This window comes from Lepidochelys kempii, chromosome 2 (genome assembly GCF_965140285.1).
Source record: "Lepidochelys kempii isolate rLepKem1 chromosome 2, rLepKem1.hap1, whole genome shotgun sequence".
Taxonomy (NCBI): Eukaryota; Metazoa; Chordata; order Testudines; family Cheloniidae; genus Lepidochelys; species Lepidochelys kempii.
The window spans coordinates 258,057,151-258,078,520 of NC_136381.1; the positions used below are offsets into that span (position 1 = coordinate 258,057,151).

General features: G+C 44.6%; 1 long non-coding RNA gene across 3 annotated transcripts in view; it reads right to left on the reverse strand.

Annotated features, from left to right (window-relative positions):
* Positions 1 to 2,806: 2,806 nt before the first annotated feature.
* The window catches only part of LOC140907829 (uncharacterized), a 91,635-nt gene continuing 73,071 nt past the window's right edge, over positions 2,807 to 21,370 (reverse strand). For all 3 annotated transcript variants that reach the window (XR_012157648.1, XR_012157650.2, XR_012157649.2), the window contains 4 exons: positions 18,833 to 18,888; positions 17,828 to 17,983; positions 17,628 to 17,736; positions 2,807 to 3,306 (listed from right to left, as the gene is read on the reverse strand). This is a non-coding gene — a long non-coding RNA (uncharacterized LOC140907829). The remainder of the gene's footprint in view (positions 3,307 to 17,627; positions 17,737 to 17,827; positions 17,984 to 18,832; positions 18,889 to 21,370) is intronic.

Genomic DNA, 21,370 nt, shown 5'->3' on the forward strand with positions numbered 1-21,370 from the left:
CCCACCTCAGGTTTGCCCTGCTCTGACCTTTGGTTCTGACTGCTTGTGTTGGGGTACTGATCCTGAGTTTGCCATTGGTAACCTATGTGAAATGAATCTGTGGCTCTTAGTTGAGAGAACTCAACTGGTTTCCATACATGGGTAACTGGATTAAATTCTATGGCCTGTGATACACAACAGGTCAGACTAGATGTTCCTTCTGGTCTTAAAAATCTCTGACACTGGTAGAAAAATCAAAATAAAATTTGCACCAGTGCTGAAATGTGTGAAGGCTCTTTTTGTTCTGCTGGGTTTCAAAACAGACCAGTTTTAAAATGTCCTGCCATTTTTAAAAATTCAGATTTGTTCATTTTCAAAAGTTTTCTAAAACAAAAATTTTCAGTTTCAAAACTGGAAATTTTCATGCTAAGAAATCTGTTTATTTTGAAAACCAAATCTCATGTGTGACTAGGCTGCCCAATCAAAATTGGCAACAGAAAAACAACCCAGCCCCTGCACCACAATAAAGGGAGTTTTTGTTGAAACATGGAAAATTTTGAGAAAAATCAAAATGTTTTGGGAAAAAATTCTTTTTTCCAAAAATTTCCAAATTTCCATTGAAAAAATTTATTTTGAACAAAAGTTCAACCAGCTCTGGCAGTAGATGAACATCCATATCAGAAAACCACCATCACAATTAGCAACCTCATCATGAAGATCAAGGATTTAAAACTGGCCTGTATGGTGACCAAACCTCTTGTCTTACCAGATGGATCTTCCCGGTTGGGGTTGAGGCTCATTGTTAGTGCAGGTTTCAGAGTAGCAGCCGTGTTAGTCTGTATTTGCAAAAAGAAAAGGAGTACTTGTGACACCTTAGAAGAGAGTGGGGAGGGGCGCGGGGGGGGGGGGGGGAACCTTTTGTAGTGATAATCAAGGTGGGCCATCAACTGCTGGAAATGTCCCACCTTGATTATCACTACAAAAGGTTCCCTCCCTCTCCCGCTCTCCTGCTGGTAATAGCTCACCTTAAGTGATCACTCTCTTGTTACAGTGTGTCTGGTAACACCTATTGTTTCATGTTCTCTATGTATATAAATCTCCCCACTGTATTTTCCACTGAATGCATCCGATGAAGTGAGCTGTAGCTCACAAAAGCTTACGCTCAAATAAATTTGTTAGTCTCTAAGGTGCCACAAGTCCTCCTTTTCTTATTGTTAGTGCAGTGATTGGAAGCCTGTCCTGCAGCTGTGCTGTGAATATTAATATCCTTCACTTCTAGCACTGTATGTGTAATGTGGTTTACACAACGCAGACTTGTTGGGAAGAAAACTTTGCTCTGCGGCTCTTTCTGCCTACATTGGACTGGCACAAAACAATTAGAAGATAAGACACGAGGGTGGGAGCGAGCAGGGTCATCTTTGATCAGCGATGGAAAGAAAGGAGAAGAGGAGGGTTTTAAGGAGAGATTCAAAGGAGGAGACAGAGGTCTTTGGAGGGCACAGGAAGGAGGAGGTTTCATAAGCAGACTCAGCCATCCGGAACAATGCACCAGCACTAAATTAAACTTATGGGCAACTTTAAAGATGCTCGTGTTGCATCAGCCATCACAAGTCAAAATATAGGGCCTGTTGCACTGCTACCTGGCACCTTGTGTCGTCATTTATGCCAGTGCAAAGTGGGTGCAAAATGGGAGCTCAAGCCTAACTACAGAAGAACTATATATGTGATTGGGCCCACCTTGGTGTAATGCTCAAACAAGTGTGTTACTTGCCCCGTAACTGGCTTGATGTGTGCAAACATGCAAGTGTTTGTAACGTTTACTTATGCTACTTGCCAGATCCTCATCCGGTGTAAATCAGCTTAGCTCCATTCCCATCTCTGGGCTTACACTCATTTAACTCCAGAGAAGGGAATGGAGCTAAGCTGATTTACACCGGACAAGGATCTGGTCCGTGGTGTTTTAAATCACGAACAGGATATAAGTGCAGGCAGAGAAATTACAGGTTCTGCTCTTGCAGAGCAATGTCACTGGCGTCAGAGAATTTACTCCAGGACTACAACAGCATGAGAACACAAAGTAGGCAATGCACATCGGGCCCAGTCCTGAGAGGTGCTGACCGACAATGGGAACAGAAGGGACCTCACAGCACTGGGCCCCTAAAAAGCACTACTAAATTAAAATAAGAAAACCAGCGTACTCTGGTAGCTTTGGCACCATCTTGCCATTTATCCACTGGCCACTGAAGTCTCTATAAAAAGGCACTGGTTTGCTAAAGCAAAACTTTTTTTTAGATCTTCGTACATGGCAGAATTCAGGAGCGATACATACGATGGCATAAGTTAGACTCGCTTATGCTCAGTCTCTCTGAACTTCCACCCCACACGCAAAAGTTGGCCTAATTTACACGCTGAGGAGTCAGAGAGAGAGGTGAGTTGAAGTAAGTGAGGGGCAGGATGGTTTCAGTGGACGGCAGGCCTACCAGCACTCCAGCTCGAGGAGAAGGCTGTTCTTGGGGCTGCACCTAAGAAAGTCAGGAGCTCTGGGTTTGATATTAGGATTTGACGCCCTGCGTGACCTTGAGCAAGTCACTTCATCTTTCTGCCTCAGCTGTATGACCGGGAAAATAACACCTCTTTTCTCCCACCTCTTGTCTATTTACCTTGTAAACTCTTTGGGGCCAGGACCGTGTCTTACTGTATATTGACATTAGAGAGACCAATATGGCTACCAGAGTGCATATATATTTATAGAACAATGGGGTTCAGTGGGGGCTTCTAAGCCTGCCGTAATACAAATAATAAGAGGTGCTCTTATGATGTTTGCCATTTTACACCTTCCTCTGGCAGTTAGGCATCTAAGACGCCAAAGCTGTCAGCAGGTATATGCTAAATGTAGCACAATATTGGAGCAGGTCCTTGGCCCGTCCCCATAACCCTCGCCGCGTTATGCTGGGTGACGGTGAGCCAGCGGCAGGCCCCCCGCCTGCTGAAATCCAACATTCCAAGCGTCAGCGCTCGTGTTTTTAGTAATTATTTGGCAGGAGCATCGAAAGAAGCTCTTCCCCCTGCCATTCATCTAGGAGCACCCCTGCCTACCTAAGGAAGGCCCACCCCTGCCGACAGCGCAAAGGAGACACACTGCAGCTTTCGGTCAGCTGGAGAGTTTACTGACGGTAGCACTTTTCCAGTTGCATGAAGAGTTGCCATTAGATGGCTGATGATCACAGATTGCTAAATTACTTAACAGCTGGAGCCGAGCAGCCTTTGAGTCGGCATCCTTTGTTGTTAGGCTGTGCGTGTGCGTGCGTGCGCCTCCCCGGCCTTTGACTGAAAGAGAAAAGGAAATTCATCGATTTGCTTTGAAGAGCCTGAGCTGCTCAAAAATGATCACAGGTTGCAACATAAAAGAGGGGAGCGAGAAATGGTTAAAACAACCAGCGAGTCCTGCAGTATAGGGCCCAGCCCTGCACAGCCTCTATGACCGTGGGCAAGTCATTTAGTCTCCCAAACTCAACCTCCCCAGCTGGGGATATGACTTACTTACCTCAGAGGGGTATTAGGAGACTTTATTCATTAGGGCCTGACTGTGGCCCTTCCCTACACAGTCACGCAGGGGGAGTAAGGCACTCCCTTACTCTCTGTGTAGCCTCCTTGTCTGTCTGCTGCAGGCAGGAGGTGGGTAGAGAGAAGGACGGAGAGGGGCTGAGCCTTGTCTCTGCCCACTCCAAGGTGCTAGCCAGTGAAGCAGAGCTTTTGAAGGCAGTGGTTGTAGTCTACTTCGGGTCACTTCCCGGCTGGAAGCATGTGGGGAGGGCGGAAGGCACTGGGCTTTGTATGTGTAACCCTTGGGCCAGGATGTCTCAGTGGCGACAAGGGCTGGGTTCATGTAGCTAGGGGTCCCTGTTAAAGCTAACAAACCCTACTCACAAGCACTGGACGTGTCTGAAACAAGGAAAACTATTAGGGGAAAAGGGAACACTGCATCAACGTGGGAACACACAGAGACCATCTAGCTATACCAGTGGCTCTCAACTGTGGTCCACCACTTGTTCAAGGAAAGTCCCTGGCGTGCCAGGCTGGTTTTTTTACCAGCTGCATCTGCAGGTTCGGCCGATTGCGGCTCCCACTGGCCGCGGTTCACCACTCCAGGCCAATGGGGGTTGCAGAAAGCGGTGCGGGCCGAGGGACGTGCTGCCTGCCCTTCCCGCAGCCCACATTAGCCTGGAGTGGTGAACCGCGGCCAGTGGGAGCCGCGATCGGCTGAACCTGCAGATGCAGCAGGTAAACAAACCAGCCCGGTGCGCCATAGGCTTTCCCTGAACAAGTGGTGGACCACAGTTGAGAACCACTGATCTATACGAATAAGTAAAACACACCCCACAGGAACGTTGGCAATAGCCTGTTAATCCGGTTCCCTACCCGTCAGTGTGAATGTCCTGTAGGCAAATGTCTCTACCACATCACTTCCTACTTCCCACTCTGCTAACCCCCACTCAGGGCCTGGGATCAGTGGGCAGGATGGTCCAGAATCCTGAGCTGCCCTTGGCAGGCCTGTCTCCAGTCCCTTGGGACATGCTACCTGGTCTTGTCCCGAAGACTCCCGCACCTACCAGTTACAGTGATGTCAGCGTTATTTAGCTGGAGCTCACTCAACTGAGAAGCTGTCCTTTGCTGCTTCAGCAGAGAGCCCTTTCTGCCTAGCACCATTAAAGATCCACCACTGACTCATCTCCCATTGAAGAATCCGCCCACAGTTTTTCATAGAAATGTCTACACTGGGGGTATTTAGGGCTGTCTCCTAATATGAAAATCCTTCTTTAACATGATCATCCAGTGCTGAGTCAGCTTGCTAGCTGTGAACCGCACATCATTCCCCCTGTAGTCAGAGCTGGTCGCACCTTTTCCTCAGGCCTCCGAGAATCACCCAGCGGGGTGTGCTAAGCAGACAGCAAAGCAGACAGTAAACCATGTAGTCGTAGGGAGAATGTGAGGTACCAGGGGCTGTCCCATGAGATCTATGGCAAAGGAATGACCCCAGGTTATGACCCACCTTGCAGTGGTAAAGTGTGAGTAGGTTAAATGCACCAGTGACACCTGGCTGGGGGAATTAACCGATCATTCAGTGTGACCAAGCCCAGGCCCCTCCTCCTAAATCTCACCCTATCCACTGGCACTAAGGCACTCTTCCAGAAAAGGAGAAACTATCCAATCCTGATCCATTTTACCCCAGGTACTCTTGGATCTTTCCTTAATTTTACTTCTGCTGCCCCATCCTCCTTTTCTCTCTGTGCTTGTCATTCATAGACGATCCCCAGGAAACATTTTCTAAATTACCTCCCTAAACACACACCTGCATCCCAGCCAAATTCCACCACATTTGTCAGTTCTGCCACACCAAAATGCTCACATGGGTGACTTCATTCAGTTCCTGTCAGAGGACCTTAGCTCTTCTGCAGTTAGAGAATTTCCCCTTGCCCACGTGGCTGTTCCTCACATTAAGCATGTGCGTCTTCGCTCAGGTATAAGGTGTGAAGTTGGCCAACTCAAGTTATCTAACAGGAGGTAAAATCCTAGTGAAGACACGGCAGTTTGTAGTTTTCACATGAGTTTGCAGGTCGAGTCTAGCTTGGCTTTGGTTTTCAAAACTCCAACATTTTACCAAAAACAAGCAATCTTTACAGAAAACTGTTCTTTAAAAAAGATTCTTGTTTATGTGGGTTTTTTATACAAACCCCCCCCCCCCACGTTTTCACTGGAAAATCTGAAAGAAACCACACATTTTTAAACTTTCCCCTAGAAAAATAATTTCCCTTTTTTGCACCAGCTCTGTCTATCTCATTGATACAGATGTTTCCTTAACTTTACATTTAGCAAAATTTAGATCCTGAGTAATATTTTCAAAAGCGCCTCTGTGACTAAGGCTTCTAAAGTGCCATTTTCAAAAGTGACCTGGGCCCTTAGGCAGCTAAGTCTCACTGACTTTCAAGAATGCTTAGGCTCCTAAGTGTATAGGGCAGTTTTGAAAATGGCACTTAGAAGCCTCAGTCACAGAGGCGCTTTTGAAAATTTCACCCCCTCTGGGGGAATGAGAGTAGCTGAGTGGGGCAAACACAGGACCTAGAAGACGAAACAATTGATTTGTTGCTGTAAGTACCAGAAGCTGCTGGAAAACACAGCAGAGTGAAGAGGAAGATGGTCCCATTAGCTTTGGGACTGAAAACAAACATTAGTACATTCTCATAAGAGCCAGAGACTGATCAGATCACTTCCATCTCCCTGTAAGTGAGATTTGTTCCTTGTATCGTTATTTGTGTTTGTTTTTATAGGGTCTAGTTTTACTTATGACAAGAGATGGGGTTTCCACCGCTTCCCCCGGGAGATTATTCCATAGGTGTAATGAACACAGACTATCACAGATGTAATACTGAACACTGAGCAGTAACACACGTGCAGGTTGTTGCTCGGAACCTCACAATGTATCCCATGGCTTTACCACCTGTACTGGTCTTTCAGAAGCCTCTTATAAGAGAATATTGGATCTAGCCAAAGTAATGCAATGCACTGATCCAATTAATTCACCACATGGCAGACAGGCACATCCTGATATTTCATTCTCCTCATGACAAAGAGAGCAATAAGAATGGGAATGACAATGAGCCTTAAGACTGTAATTGAGTGGGACTCTTTAGATGTTGTCCTGTTGGTAGGACCCTAGGGATCTCATTTGAGACTCCAGCTTGGAGCCTGGAGCTGTGGAAGCTGAAGACAAGAACTCCCTTTGAATAAAAATGCTCTGGTATTTCTGCGTAGCTCCTCACTGGACTTGACATTCTCATCTACTCTCTGCCCCTGGCAAACTTCTCAAGTGGCGGCTCTTCATCTCTCAGCTCCACACAGGGAAATTAAAAAGCCCCATAATATATTTCTTTAATCTAGTTAGGAAAGGAGCTAGCTGCACTGAGCTATGCTGCACAGGAAACTTTGCAGAGGTCTCCTGCAGTGAAATTCCCTCTCTGTCAAAACTCCTTCAAACATGCAAACAAAGTGAAACTAAAAATAATAATAAATAATAATAATAAGAGGAAATAAAAACACTGCTGGGACTTCCATTTTAGCAGGAAACCCCCTGTGGTCCCACTGTTACTGGCAGTATGCTAAGAAATCGCTCTGCCACACCTCATGCATTTGCAATCGACGGGGCCACTGTCGTAGGAATCCGAAAATGAGCACCAACCTGTTCGGACAACTGCTGCACTTGCAAATTCTCACCTCAAAATAAATTGCTGGCCCAGAAGCAATGCGAACTAAAAGGCATGAGTTTGGATCTCTGGACATCTCAGTTTGACAACCCTCCTTCCCAGCCCAAATTCCTCTGTCTGGTTTCTGTTACAGAGACTGTTGCAGCTCCCCAGCCCTGGAAGTAATGTGGCGATTTGGGCAACGACTCAAGGCAATCTCAATTACAACCTGGCAGCAAACCCTATCCAATAGGCATGTACGAGCTGGGGATTGCTGGAGCCCAGTGGTCTCCAGCCACACACACCCTTTATATACCCTATAATGAGGGCTGAGAGGGGATGGTGTTGGACCATCTACCCCATCTTTATGCCATCTGGGGATCCCCAGCTGGCTGTTTAAGCCTGCGATGCAGTTACTTTGTGTCACCACTCCAAAGCAGGATTGAGCCCTTTGTGCATATTAGCAATGAGAGCAAATATGTCCAAATCGCTCCACGGTCTGGGTTTAACACCAGGTTGTCATACTTATTTAATTCTGTTTTCATTCAACATTTTCAAAATCGAAGGCTGGAACAGATGCACATGAGTATGTTCTTCCCAACAGTTTTACTTAAAAGGCCTAATACAGCATCTCAGAGCTGGCTGAATTACACCAAAAGTGATCCTCAAATGCATCAAATAAATGCATCAAATTTGCTTAGTTGTTACCCACAGTGTCAGATTATTAGATGTTTGTGTATGTTCAAAAAACCACCAATCTAGTCAGGAAAATTGTCCTAAATTCCCAGAATTTAATGGATTATTCTTCCAGAAACACCTAATCATCACACGCTGATCTTCTGTTTGAAAAGTTTCAGCCATCCAATCAGAGAGTAGAAAAAACCACCAATCACACAATATGACTAGCAAATACCTAAAGCAAAGAGTTTGCAAACAACCCATAGCTTGAAACACATTTGCAAAGGCTATTCCATGAGTACTTACTAAAGTAGAGTGAGGTTTAGGGAAGACAAGATCAGACCATGAACAGCAAAAAAGAAAAAGGGCTAAATTCATCGGATATTCATCATCACTCTCAACAAATAAACAGGTGCCAGTCACAGCACATTACCTTCCTGCCCAATAAATCTAAGGATTCACAGACCCATTAACACAGATAGTCTATGGTCAGTGAACAAACAGTTGACTATATGTCAGGAAATATCAGATACCTCCAGCCATTCTCAAAATGCATAATCCAGAGGAAATAAATCAAAACTAAATCTTCCAATAAGTATTCGTTGACATTGTAGTATGCCGCTTTCTCCTTATGTGTTCTGAACAATTGCACAAACATTGTTGGTTGTCAGTACATAGCAGAACTGGTCAAAAACTGTCAACTGAAAAATCCCCCCCCCCCATGAAATTGTGTCAAAATAGCTTTTTTTTTTAATGCTGGAAATGGATTTTGATGCCTTTTTCCGATTTTGAAAGGAAAATTCAAAACGAAATGTTCTGTTGCAATCTAAAATGTTGAAAGTTTTCACTTGGACATTTCCAAATAGAGCTTTTGGGGGGAACTTTCCACTCAGTAAAAGGTTCTGATATTTCATCTTTTCATCCTGTTTCATGATGGAAGCAAATGCTACAACATCAGCATTTTCCGGGGGATGGAAAGTCTGTATTTCCCACCAGCTCCAATAAATAGAAATGATGATTCATAAAATGTTACATAACAATACATAATAATAATACCCGGCTCTTAAACAGTGTTTTCCCTCTGTAGATCTCAAAGCACTTTACAAAGGAGGTCAGTGTCATACTAAGAACTTTCATGTGAAGATTTTGTAAGATACTGTATTATTTGAACTATGGTAGAGCCTGTCATAAATATAAAGGGAAGGGTAAACCCCTTTGAAATCCCTCCTGGCCAGGGGAAAGCTCCTCTCACCTGTAAAGGGTTAAGAAGCTAAAGGTAACCTCGCTGGCACCTGACCAAAATGACCAATGAGGAGACAAGATACTTTCAAAAGCTGGGAGGAGGGAGAGAAACAAAGGGTCTGTGGGTCTGTCTTATGCTGTTTTCTGCCGGGAATAGACCAGGAATGGAGTCTTAGAACTTTTAGTAAGTAATCTAGCTAGGTATGTGTTAGATTATGATTTCTTTAAATGGCTGAGAAAAGAATTGTGCTGAATAGAATAACTATTTCTGTCTGTGTATCTTTTTTGTAACTTAAGGTTTTGCCTAGAGGAGTTCTCTATGTTTTTGAATCTAATTACCCTGTAAGATATCTACCATCCTGATTTTACAGGGGGGATTTCTTTATTTCTATTTACTTCTATTTTTTATTAAAAGTCTTCTTGTAAAAAACTGAATGCTTTTTCATTGTTCTCAGATCCAAGGGTTTGGGTCTGTGGTCACCTATGCAAATTGGTGAGGCTTTTTATCCAACATTTCCCAGGAAAGGGGGGGTGCAAGTGTTGGGAGGATTGTTCATTGTTCTTAAGATCCAAGGGTCTGGGTCTGTAGTCACCTAGGCAAATTGGTGAGGCTTTTTACCAAACCTTGTCCAGGAAGTGGGGTGCAAGGTTTTGGGAAGTATTTTGGGGGGAAGGACGCGTCCAAACAGCTCTTCCCCAGTAACCAGTATTAGTTTGGTGGTGGTAGCGGCCAGTCCAAGGACAACGGGTGTAATATTTTGTACCTTGGGGAAGTTTTGACCTAAGCTGGTAAAGATAAGCTTAGGAGGTTTTTTCATGCAGGTCCCCACATCTGTACCCTAGAGTTCAGAGTGGGGGATGAACCTTGACAGAGCCCAAAGTCCCAACTGAGACCAGGGACCCATTTTGCTCACTTTGGACAAACACGTTACAAGAGACACTCTCAATGGACAAGATGAAAGCACCGCTAGGTGAAGTGAAGTGGTTCGCACACGGTCACACCACAGGTCAGTGATGGAGCTGGGAACCCAAGTTTCCTGATTCCCAGTCAGTGACACATCTGCTAGACCTTGTTGCCTCTCTGCAGTTACAATAAAGAATTGGGCAAACTAGCAAGGGGAAAAACATGCGACTAGGGTCATGTCTTCCGCTCAGGAGATGAGCCTTGGTGAAAAGGTCTAACACAGCCCTCTTCTCAGCAATCCTCTTACCATCAGTGGTAGGTTTTCTTGAGGAAGGTGCCTGGCAGTTGTCCTCCAGCACTGGGATCTCACCTTTAAGGAGTGACAAAGGAGGTCTGCTCTCCTGTCACTGAGGTCTTCAAGGGGCAGCCTCACAGGTCCCCTCCACTTCTTCAGAGTCTTCTAAGGGAACATACAGGACTTGCTTATCCCAGGCTCCTGGGGAGGCACCCGCTCTGGAGTCGTTGGGTCTGGGCAACTCTTCCTCTGGGTGCCTTTACTCATGCACCTAAAATTTAAAATGCACTCCAGCGATGTACAATCCCATCTTCCCTTGCAGCAAGCAGTGCTAATAGTTAGGCCTCAGGCTGCAACAAAGCTTCAGTGTCACATTCTGTGTGTGTGTGTGTGTGTACGTGCGTGTCCACAAACACCAGGCACATCCTTTTGTACAGTGTAGTATGGAAAAAGCCAATAATAATTATCACTTATTATTTGCATTGTGGCAGTGCCTAAAAGCCTCCGTCACGGACCAGCACCCTATTGTGCTAGGCACAGTGCAAACAAATGGTCACTGATTTAGCTGCTCCTCAGGTCTACCGAAACAATCTCTCTCACACCTGCTCAGAATAACAGCCTTTGTTCGGTTACTGCAGAAGCTGGGTGCACAGATGTGCCAGATCAACACCCACTGACCTTCACTGTTTCCTTAAGGTTTTCCCAAGTCCCGGTGTTCTGATCTCTCCTATCACGCCTGCAAACAAAACAGCAAAGAATTCACTGCAACCCCTAGGAAGCTCATATATTGGGCTTTTTTGGTATGATTTGTAAGCCGGGTGTGTGAAATGATGAGGTGGGGAATTTGGGGTCAGATTAGAGCCGAAAATGGGCTATGGAAAACTGCAACTTTTCGGCAAAAAAATCAAAAATGGTTCTATGTCAGCTCAAAGGAAAATGTTGCTTGGTTTAGAGGGCAGGTGCTGCTGGCCTGTGATATATACAGGAGGTCAGACTAGGTGGTCCCTTCTGGCCTTCAGTTCTATGACTCTGTTTCACCAGAATATAGTGCTTCAGTCAACACCATTCTCCTCTCCAGTCTGGAATCCCTGCACAGACTTCATCTTCTTTTGTGCACCATAGTCTCCACTTATGGTGAAAGGAGGAAGTTGCCTCAAGACAATCCTTGGCCATGGTACATCAGGGGAGCTGTCTAACTGGGGAGCTGAGCCTATAGAGGAGAATAGGGACATGAGGAAACCAAACTACAACTCACATGAGGCACCATGGTGGGATATCCGAATCAAAACATTTCAGTTTTCAGTTGTCTAGGTTTTTCAACTGAAAATCAAAAGTTTTCACAGATGCTTTGTTGCACTGAAAACCCAATTTTCCACCAAAAAACCATGGAAAGTTTCAGTGGAAAATTTTTGATCAAAACCTCATTCCGATTTTAACCACAATGTTTGGTGAAGATGAACCATGGGGATGGCATCCTGGAGCCCATGGATCTTCGGGGCTGATGTCATGATGCGTATCCGCTCATTTGGCCAGAGTTCAGACCGTTTGGGATCCTTACCCGAAATTTCTGCCCAACAGGAGAGGGAGCATTTCCCCACTTTTAGCCTCTAGCCCTCTAAAGGGTTTGACGTTGCCCTGAAAATAAAAACTGCACCTGCTGTGCGGGAGGAGTGGGAGTTATTCTAGACATGAAAAGTAAAAGAGTGGTACCCAGAATTCCAAGTAGCTGGAATCCCTGAGGACTTAAGTGGGATTTTGGTGGTGCATATACCTTGTGCTGGCTCTTTAGAGCTCAATAAACTTCTGAATGGGACTGTATGGTAGGACTGCCTACACTAGCAAGAGACTGGACTCGATGACTCTGGAAGTCCCGTCCAGACCTATATCCTATGTTCCTTCACACAGGCTGAATTTTACCCCGCTGGATTGTGGTTGCCGTGAGAGGTAGCAATATTCATCCCACCCATAAACCCCAGAAAACCCATATTCTGAATTCTTCTACACTGATTTAGCTCATCTCCACTGGCAAAAGTGAGCACAAAAACTAGAGGAGGGTGATGGAGCCCCACATCGCAATGCTGCAGCGATCAGCACACTGGCACAATTGTGCGAAGCAGGTAATTTCTCAGGACCCTTGAGCCACTAGGGGAAGGCACACCTTGCTTACATCTCCTCAGATAAAACTTGGATCAACTCCCAGATTAGTTCCTTCTCACCCCTTCCAACAATGTTTACAGCTCTCCAGCTTTGATTTAGATCATTTTCTGTGGCTTTCATCTAAGCGCATCAGCATTTGCAAAGTAGTCACAGGTGACTCATAGGATTACAAGAGTGGTGTTAAATTACCAAAAAGAAAAGGAGTACTTGTGGCACCTTAGAGACTAACCAATTTATTTGAGCAAATAAATTGGTTAGTCTCTAAGGTGCCACAAGTACTCATTTTCTTTTTGCGAATACAGACTAACACGGCTGTTACTCTGAAACCTGTCATTAAATTACCAGAGGTACACAGCCCCGATACTTTAGTACCTCATTTCTGTATCTTCTTTATGGCTCGTGATAACAATGACCTTATAGTTGGTGACTGAAAAAACAGTTAAACTTGTTCTCTGCCAAAATAGTAATTAAAAACTTTCCTACAGGATACGAAACAAACCTTTACTCTCCTGCATCTTTCCCTTTCCAGTGACACTCATGAGCAGGGCTTCAAGAGGAACAGAATACAACAGCTAGGCAATATGCAAAAAAAGTCTCCAAAGAACAAACTTAACAGCAGGCAGAGTTCAGTCGTCTGCATTAATATATTAACTATGTATTAGGCTCAATTAAATACAAATTAACCACAGAAAAACACAAAATGCCTCCTCCTTTTGCCACATATTAATACTGAATCTGGTTAAAAATGGTAAATACGTTTAGCAACAATTTGAGTTTTTCCCATTTTTCAGTTAAAAAAAGGAGAACTTGAATATTTCCCCTCTTTTTCCATGTTGCCATTTAAAAAAGGGTGGAGGTGGGGGGTGCAGAGTAAGGCAGAAAAAAAACACCAAGAAATCTCAAACGGAGATGTTTGGGGGGATTTCCTTCCAAATCCTAGCAAATAAAATAGGGGGAAAAAAATCAGACAAAGCCCATTTTTGTTCAAAAAGGTTGCAGCCAACTTGAGTTAACGCTTTCAGGTGGGTGTGTGCTGCCCGTACAGACCTTCTCCCCTGAGGAAGAGCTACTGCATTGCATCACATCCAGGAAAGTTATGTTGGTGCAAGGGGGATCCAACCCTGATCTGGTTCTCTGCTAATGCAAGATTTTGGGTTATGGAAGGACACCAAGGGGGTGCCTGTCAGAGGCCAAGCCAGCTATAAACCTGCCTTCAACTCTTAAAAATGTCCTTTTATTCATCCTACCTCTCCTACTAACTGCCATAACACAACACTCGAAAACTCCATTGGATGCCGGCGGGAGCAAAACCATGTCTTAAATCAGGCAGCTCCTGTGAGTTGCTAATTCAAAGGCTAGACAGTTGAGGTTTGGGTCACAGGATCTGAAGAAAATCTTCAGAGAAGGCAGTGTCTCAAGTGAACAGCTGGTGACATACCTGGATTGCTTCCAACTATGTGTGGACAATTAGTCTACCTGCTTCGGGCAGCACCTCCCACGAACAGCAGCAGGTCCTGTCAGTCATGCCCAAGGCGCAGTAAGCCAGCAGCAGATGCAGAAGCGTGTGAGCAACGCTCTGTAAATCCATCCAAAATGCACACTGAGGTGGGGGGAACGATGGCACTTTAGAAATTTTACTTTTGAGAAACCCAGAGGATGTTCAAACTAGATTATTGGCAAAGCTGCTGTTGCATGGGTGGGCACTGGCTCTGCAGAGAATGTAGATCCACTGTGTATATGGCACAGCCTTTAAGTATGTCCCAAGATCTAGCTACCTGAGGTAGCCACATGGCCCCCTACACTGTAGAATCTGACTGTCTTGTACTTTTTAATGGGCACCCTGGGCAGTGCTGTTATCCCCATGATACAGTGGCAGAGGTGAGAACCAAGAGAGACTAAGTCACTTGCCCAATGTCACACAGGCGATCTGCAGTGCAGGGACTTGAACCCAGGTCTTACAAATTGCACACCAGTGTGCTAGCCACTAGGCCACCCTTCCTCTTCAGGGAAAAGCCTGCAGAATTTCCCATTGATTCTCAGAATGTCTGTGCATTAGGCGGGCCCCACGTCCGATCCATGGCGCGGCAAGACATTCCTCTAGACAACACGGCATTTTGGACACACTTTCGCCTCACTTTTCTGCCTAACTTGGGAGCTCCCCTGTGGTTTCTTCTGATGGGGAAACATGAGAGCTGGGCCTTAGAACAAAAATGGAAATTAAACTTTGACCGCATGGAAAAGAAACTCATGGCAGCTATAATGTTATGTCTCCTTACAGGATATTATTCAACCACCAGATGTGCTGCACAGAGTTCCACAGAGTACGGACGCTGACAAACAAGGCAAACAAAGCTAGACCAAGCTCTGTGGAAGCCTATTTATTTTTCTGTAGTTGTCGCTGCTTTATTTCATAAATGCCTCTTGCTGAAGGTGAACCGTGGATCCATAGAGCATGTCAGCAACAGAGACTCCTGGCAGCAGATTATCTCGCCACTGCCCTTCCCCCTCCTCGCCTTTTTAATATGTACGTTCCTTACATTTAAAGAAAGTGCATTGTTTATTTCAAGGATGAGCAATTATCTCTTGGATAAATGGGTCACGATCCCCAGTGGACAAAAGACAGTTCTATTACCGGTTAAAAACAAAGCCTCAAAAGAAGAACAAGAAACCTCTGGATGTATCACATCCTTCCCCTCTCCGCAACACCCCCAAATTCCCTTTTTTATTGGCGTCCTTTACAGGCTGCTAACCAAATTGAAACATTCAACCTGAAGTCCAACTAGTAAAAAGCAGCTGAGGCATTCAGAGCATGCTTCCCCATGCCATGTTTAAAGTGCGGCACTAAGGAAATGTTCAGAAGAGTGAAGCTTTGCCTTTTATATATCCCAGCAGACCTACACTTCCTAATAGACCCGTCTACATCAACAAAGTATTCCCCGGTCAGGGCCGAGACTCGACAAGAACCACTCTGAGGCAACTGACGCAGCCACAACTTTCCACTAGAAGTTAATGAACTTTTAAAAACATTTTGGAGATTGATATATGCACAAGGCAGCTTGGTGTATCACAGTTAATATAATGGGTTCATTTCCCGGAGGGAGACCCAGTCGGAGCTGCCAGCTGGATGGCTATTCTTCCAGTTCTTTTTGAAAATTCTCTTCCTCCCCTCCCCCTCTGTTCTTGCTGAGGAAGTAAAAGGGAGCCAGGTCCAGCCTGTACTAATGATCCATTTCAACAATTTTAAGGTGAGTGGGAACAAAAATCAGGATCTTAGACTAAGTATAAAAGGATTCTCATTGATGTCTGTGTTTTGATTTGTCCCTGGAAATCAAGGGATTTTGAGAGTGGCTCAATGCCCTATGGATTGATGGATATTCATATGTTTAAGGGTGTGTTCATATGTACACACATGTAGGAGAAAGGTGCTGGCAATCTGATGGCTGTCACTCCTGATCCATCACACTCATTGAGCTTCTCCATTTATGAGATGGAAGATATAGCTATATATATATTTGGCAGAAAAAATGAGGAGGGTGAAATTGTCAGAAAGAACTGAAGGGGCTCGTAGCTCTTGTGTGAGTGCTTTGTATAGCTTTGCAACTGATCTTGCTAAGGGAAAGTTAAGACTTTGGCAAACTGCTGGGAGCTTGCAGTTTTGGAAAGCAGTAACATTTCGCATGCTCAAAATTAATCACAGTGCAGAAAATGGACCACTTAGCCTGCATTCAGCTTCCCTCTTTGCTAAGGAAACAGGCATAGCTAAGAAACATACATTGCAGGGGACGACTTAACAGATCAACGCTAACCACTTTTCATGGGCCAGCAACACAACTCTGAGCGACAGTGTAAGGAGGTTTCAGAGTAACAGCCGTGTTAGTCTGTATTCGCAAAAAGAAAAGGAGTACTTGTGGCACCTTAGAGACTAACCAATTTATTAGAGCATCTGATGCATCTGATGAAGTGAGCTGTAGCTCACGAAAGCTTATGCTCTAATAAATTGGTTAGTCTCTAAGGTGCCACAAGTACTCCTTTTCTTTTTAGTGTAAGGAGGGAAAATGCCCTGCTCGGTGCACTTGGTCTTGTGTTATTTTGAAAAAGAAAACATTTTAAAAAAATTAATAAATAATGAATCAGAAAGAGAATGCAAGCCAGAGGTTGGTATTTTAACCTGAGGCTATGCATGCACTGCCCTGCAGTTCAGTCTGTGAGTCGTGAATAGCAATGTGCTTTACTATGACTCCCTGTGTGAACTCTGCAGGTGCAAACGACAGGGTTCCTAGTTCACATTAATGTAATCCTGTTTGAAGAGGACTACCATTAATGCAAACTAGAAAGCTTTTAGTTTGTGCCTGCGGCATCCACACAGGGGGTTACAGTGGTGCACTTTGGTACACACCGTTATCATGTCCCTATAGTCCAAACTGTGGGGCAGTATAGACAAGCCATATTCCCATCTTCCCATCCATCCACATTCCCAGCATCCTCCCCACAACCACACCCACTTTCCCAGCATTCCCCCCGCCACACATGTCCCCATCCACACACATCACCACCCTCTCTTTGCCTGGCCCTACCATATTTCTTCTTAGGAAATATACATAACATTTTATACCATAATATTTGCAGAAATTGAAGCATTTAAGGGGATATATTATTGTCTGATATTTCATCTTCCAGCAATATTTTGACACTTATAATTTACTAAATTACGTGATTTGTATTTTAATTAAAAACAGTTAATGGAGCTACTACTTCTGGCCAGCATCCAATAACCTTTCAATGTCCAGTGACAATATTTTAACATTAAATATTTCATCTCATTTTGTCTTTAAGTTAACATCTGTTCGACGTAGCTGGAGAAAATATTTTAAGCAAGCTCAAAGATTACTGAGGCAACATCACAACACGCTATGACAGCTCCACTAGATACTGAAAACAAACAAAAAAACCCTATTCCTTTAATAAATATGCAGGTAATAACAACAAGACCAGGAAGAAACCTGCAGTCTGAAGGGTTACGTGAAGTTATTATAACCAGGGCTGCTGCCTGGGTGCCATATGGCCCTCATAATTGCATTGTTACAATGGCAGCTGTTGGGAGGACTGTTATTACAATAGTGGAAATAGCAGTTACCTGGAGTAGCAAACTCAGCTTCTTCTGCAAGTGGCTGTAGAGGAAAATGTGCCATTTGGGGCACTTCTGGCTGCTACTCTGTTCTTATTCTGGGTGTAGAATTTCAGATCTGTTAGAAAGAAGAAGCGGAATAATAGTGTGAAATGCAAGCAACGAAAACTCCATTGTACCAAGCTGTCAGAATGGACACTGGTGCAAACCTGTGTTGAAACGATACAGGACAGCTCTAGTACTGCATATGGTCACTCGATAGAATTTGTGTGACAGAAATGTTTGATCTTGGTGTTTGATTTTCATATCATATGGATGGTTCAAGTCAGCCCATGAGATGGATTTCTCACACAAAGTTTTGTTACCTGTAATAAAGTGAGAGGAAAGGAGTGTATGTCGTGGTTGAAGCATGAACCTGGGAGCCTTAGGAATAAACTTCTACTGTACTAATGACTTCTGGTGTGACATTGGGCAAGTCTACTTTATGTTTCAGTTTGCCCACTTGTATAACAGGGATAAATATTTATCTACCTCTCGGAGGTCCTATGACACGTGTCTAACATGTGTGTTACAGAATGTCCTCCAAACTGTAAACATTTACTTGTGAGGCAGGTAGCAAACCACAACCAATCCTTGACTAATTATTAATTAGTTTTATTCCTGTAGCGCCTAGAGGCTCCAACCAAGATCGGGGCCCTAATGTGCGAGGCTCAGTACAGAAATACAATGAGATAGTCCCTTCTGTTTATTCCTAGAGCATATGGGAACATTTTTGACCAAATCAGATTTCGGTGAAATACGCTGTTTCATTGAAGCCAAAACGTTTCACAGTGATGGTTCAGTTTCAACGAAGACTTTGTCAAAAAATATTTCAGCTCAAGAACCTCTTTCACGCTCTGTAGCCTGAGGGTTAGGGCACTGGCATGGGAAACCAGGTTCGAGTCCCTTCTCCACCCAATTCAGAGTGATCTGGGATGAAGAACTCTTCCTCTAAATTCATGAGGCAGAGAAGAGCCTTGGAACCTGGATCTTCTATATCCCAACCCAGGGTCCAGCTACCAAGCTACAGAACATGAAAACACACACATGTTCAAAAGGTTTCCTTTACAATATGGAACTAAACCAAATTTTGAAAGCTCAAAAGTTGCCACAAAAGGGAATCATCATCCACCGGTCAGCAATGCTTCTTGCACAGGATTTGAGCTATTTCCTACCTGTATGCCTTGATTACTCTTGGGATTCAGCAGTCACTGTCCAGCCCCCAGCATAGCTGCACCAGTGTAAAAAAGGAAAGCCATAATTTGCACTGGTTGAGGTTACTCTGGTTTTAAGCAGAGGTCCATTCCACCAGTCCAATTTTGTCTGTCTGCAGTAGGATTTGCACCGCTGCAGCTGTAACAGTTATTGGCCAACATTGGGGAAAATCACCAGTAAGGACAAGTCCTTAAAGCAGGAGATCTCTGTGGTAAGGGCTGACAAATGCGGACCTTGTAAAGGTTTCCATTATGTTTAATTTCACGAAGGTCTAGTAGAAACTGAATGATTGATTCATCAGCTAATGCCGGTACAGCTCTTTGACAATGTAGTGTTGTAGAAGCGCTAAGTGTCATTATCGATCAACCCTTCCACTTTATACTGTCCCCATAAGGAGAACAAGGGGGTCACTCGATGAAATGAATGGCAGCTGAACTTAAAACAATCACTGCAAAAGACACTGGCTGTGAAATTCACAGCCACAGGAGGTCAGGCTGTCAAAGACTGTAGCTAAATTTTATGACCATAAATACTTGTACTTAAGCCTTCTAAGGCAGAGGCAATCAGATCTCATACCCCAGGGTGCAAGCTGATTGCCCCCAGAGGCCAGGAATTGATTGGCACTCCTTCCATAATTGGTGAATTACATTGTCAGGGGGTTTATGCTCCCCCATGAAGCAGGAGGTCAGACTCGACGGACCAATGGTCCGATCCAATAAGGCAAATCAAAGGCCCACCAAGACTCTGTTTCCTTTGCTGCTGCCATCCACCCAGTTGCGAATGCCAATTCAGATCAGGGCTTACAGCTAGACTGAGAGGGAAAATCATTCCATAGCCATGATAGTGAATTTTTTTGGAAAGCCAGTTAGTGAACCCCATGCTCCTGCTCCACACGTGGAGGCAGAGACACTGGGTGAGAGTCTCCAAGCGGGAGAGCGTTTGCTGCATGGCACTGCCGCGTGCAAACAGGAAGTGGAATTCCAAAAATTCCTGGGCCTTTAAAGGGGGAGGGGCAGATGCCTGTATACCTGGGTGCAGGGCAGCGGAGTTGGAACTGCTGACCAGAGGAGTCAGGATGGGCAACGAGGGACACCCCCTGGAGGCCATTTCCAGTGATGTAACAAAGTGCTTTATCTACACTGACACGCTGTCGATATAACTTTGCTGCAAAAAGCTCTACGCCTCTCGTCGAGATGGTTTAATTTTGTGGGCAAAGCAGGATCGTTTTCCCGGCAGAAGGACCACTCCAGTGTGGACACCTCCACTGTTTTGCCAATGAAACCTGACTTTAGTAGACAAAACTCTGTAGTGTAGACAAGGCCTAAGAGCATGAAATCTTTGAAGCCCTGCTCTGAATTAACAGGCCCCTTCATTCAGGAACGCTGAGCGTTTTATACCCCCCGGCTCGCTCCCAGTGCTATTTTTATTCTGCACACACAGCCCTCACTTGCCACACTCCTGCTTTAGGGAGAGTTAAAGAGCAGCAGGTGCAGAGTCTCCACAAGTGTGTGACAGCTATAGGTAGGTAGATATGGAACTTTGATCACTGTCAGTACCACTGTAGCAGTGGAAGAGGGAGTGGTTTTCCATCATTCACTGCCACTTAAACACACCATCAGCAACAAACTGAGAAAATGCCACGGGCTAACAAACTGTTTCAAATATTGGAAGGCAATTGGCTACCTCAGCAGTTCTCTCCCCTAAATCTGATTTCGTTAAAAAATTGTGTCGAACGTTTTATAGCCAGAGATTTTCAGGGAGATCTAATGATCAGAAATTAGAGCAATGGAGGTTCTCCCTGACCTTTCGAGCCTGGGTAATTGTAGCAGCACCTCTGGGGCTGGATAGAGCCTTACTAGTGATTTTCAGAAATATTCTGCTGATAACAGTGATTGTTGTAAGTTGCTGAATGAACACAAAGCACTGGCTGTCAGGAGATGTCGGGTGCCCTGTTTTCCAGATAAAAAGTGATTAAAGACTCCATAACAGGTTCTAAATCTGTTCTTTAGAAATTCTATTAAGCAATCTAATTAGCTAATTCAATTAACTGATTAGGTGATATTAAATAGTTAATTTAGGGGGGAAATTTATAAAGCTATCACATGAAATAAAAAAAAGCAGGACGACGTTAGGCCAAGAGCTTCCTTTCTTAACTCCTGTAGTGCTTTAATCAGCAATTTAATTGGCCACCTGCTTTGGGCACGGAGTCATTACCTACCACTATGCACCAGTAACCTTTCCCTCCACTCCACTATTGACTGGCATTTCAGTTCAGTGCCCAGAGAAGGTGTGTATGTGAGACGGATGGTACCTAAAGTGATTATGTCAGTACCCTACTGTGACGGGTTGCCCCCCTTCAAGATGGCACCTGATGTGCTGAGATACCACTGAGCGTCTCTGTTCTGCCAGCCTGGGCACCCTTTTCACCTGTCTTGCCTAACCAGGCTCTTAAGCCTCCTCCAGCACACACACAGGCAGGGCCACACCCAACTGTTGAA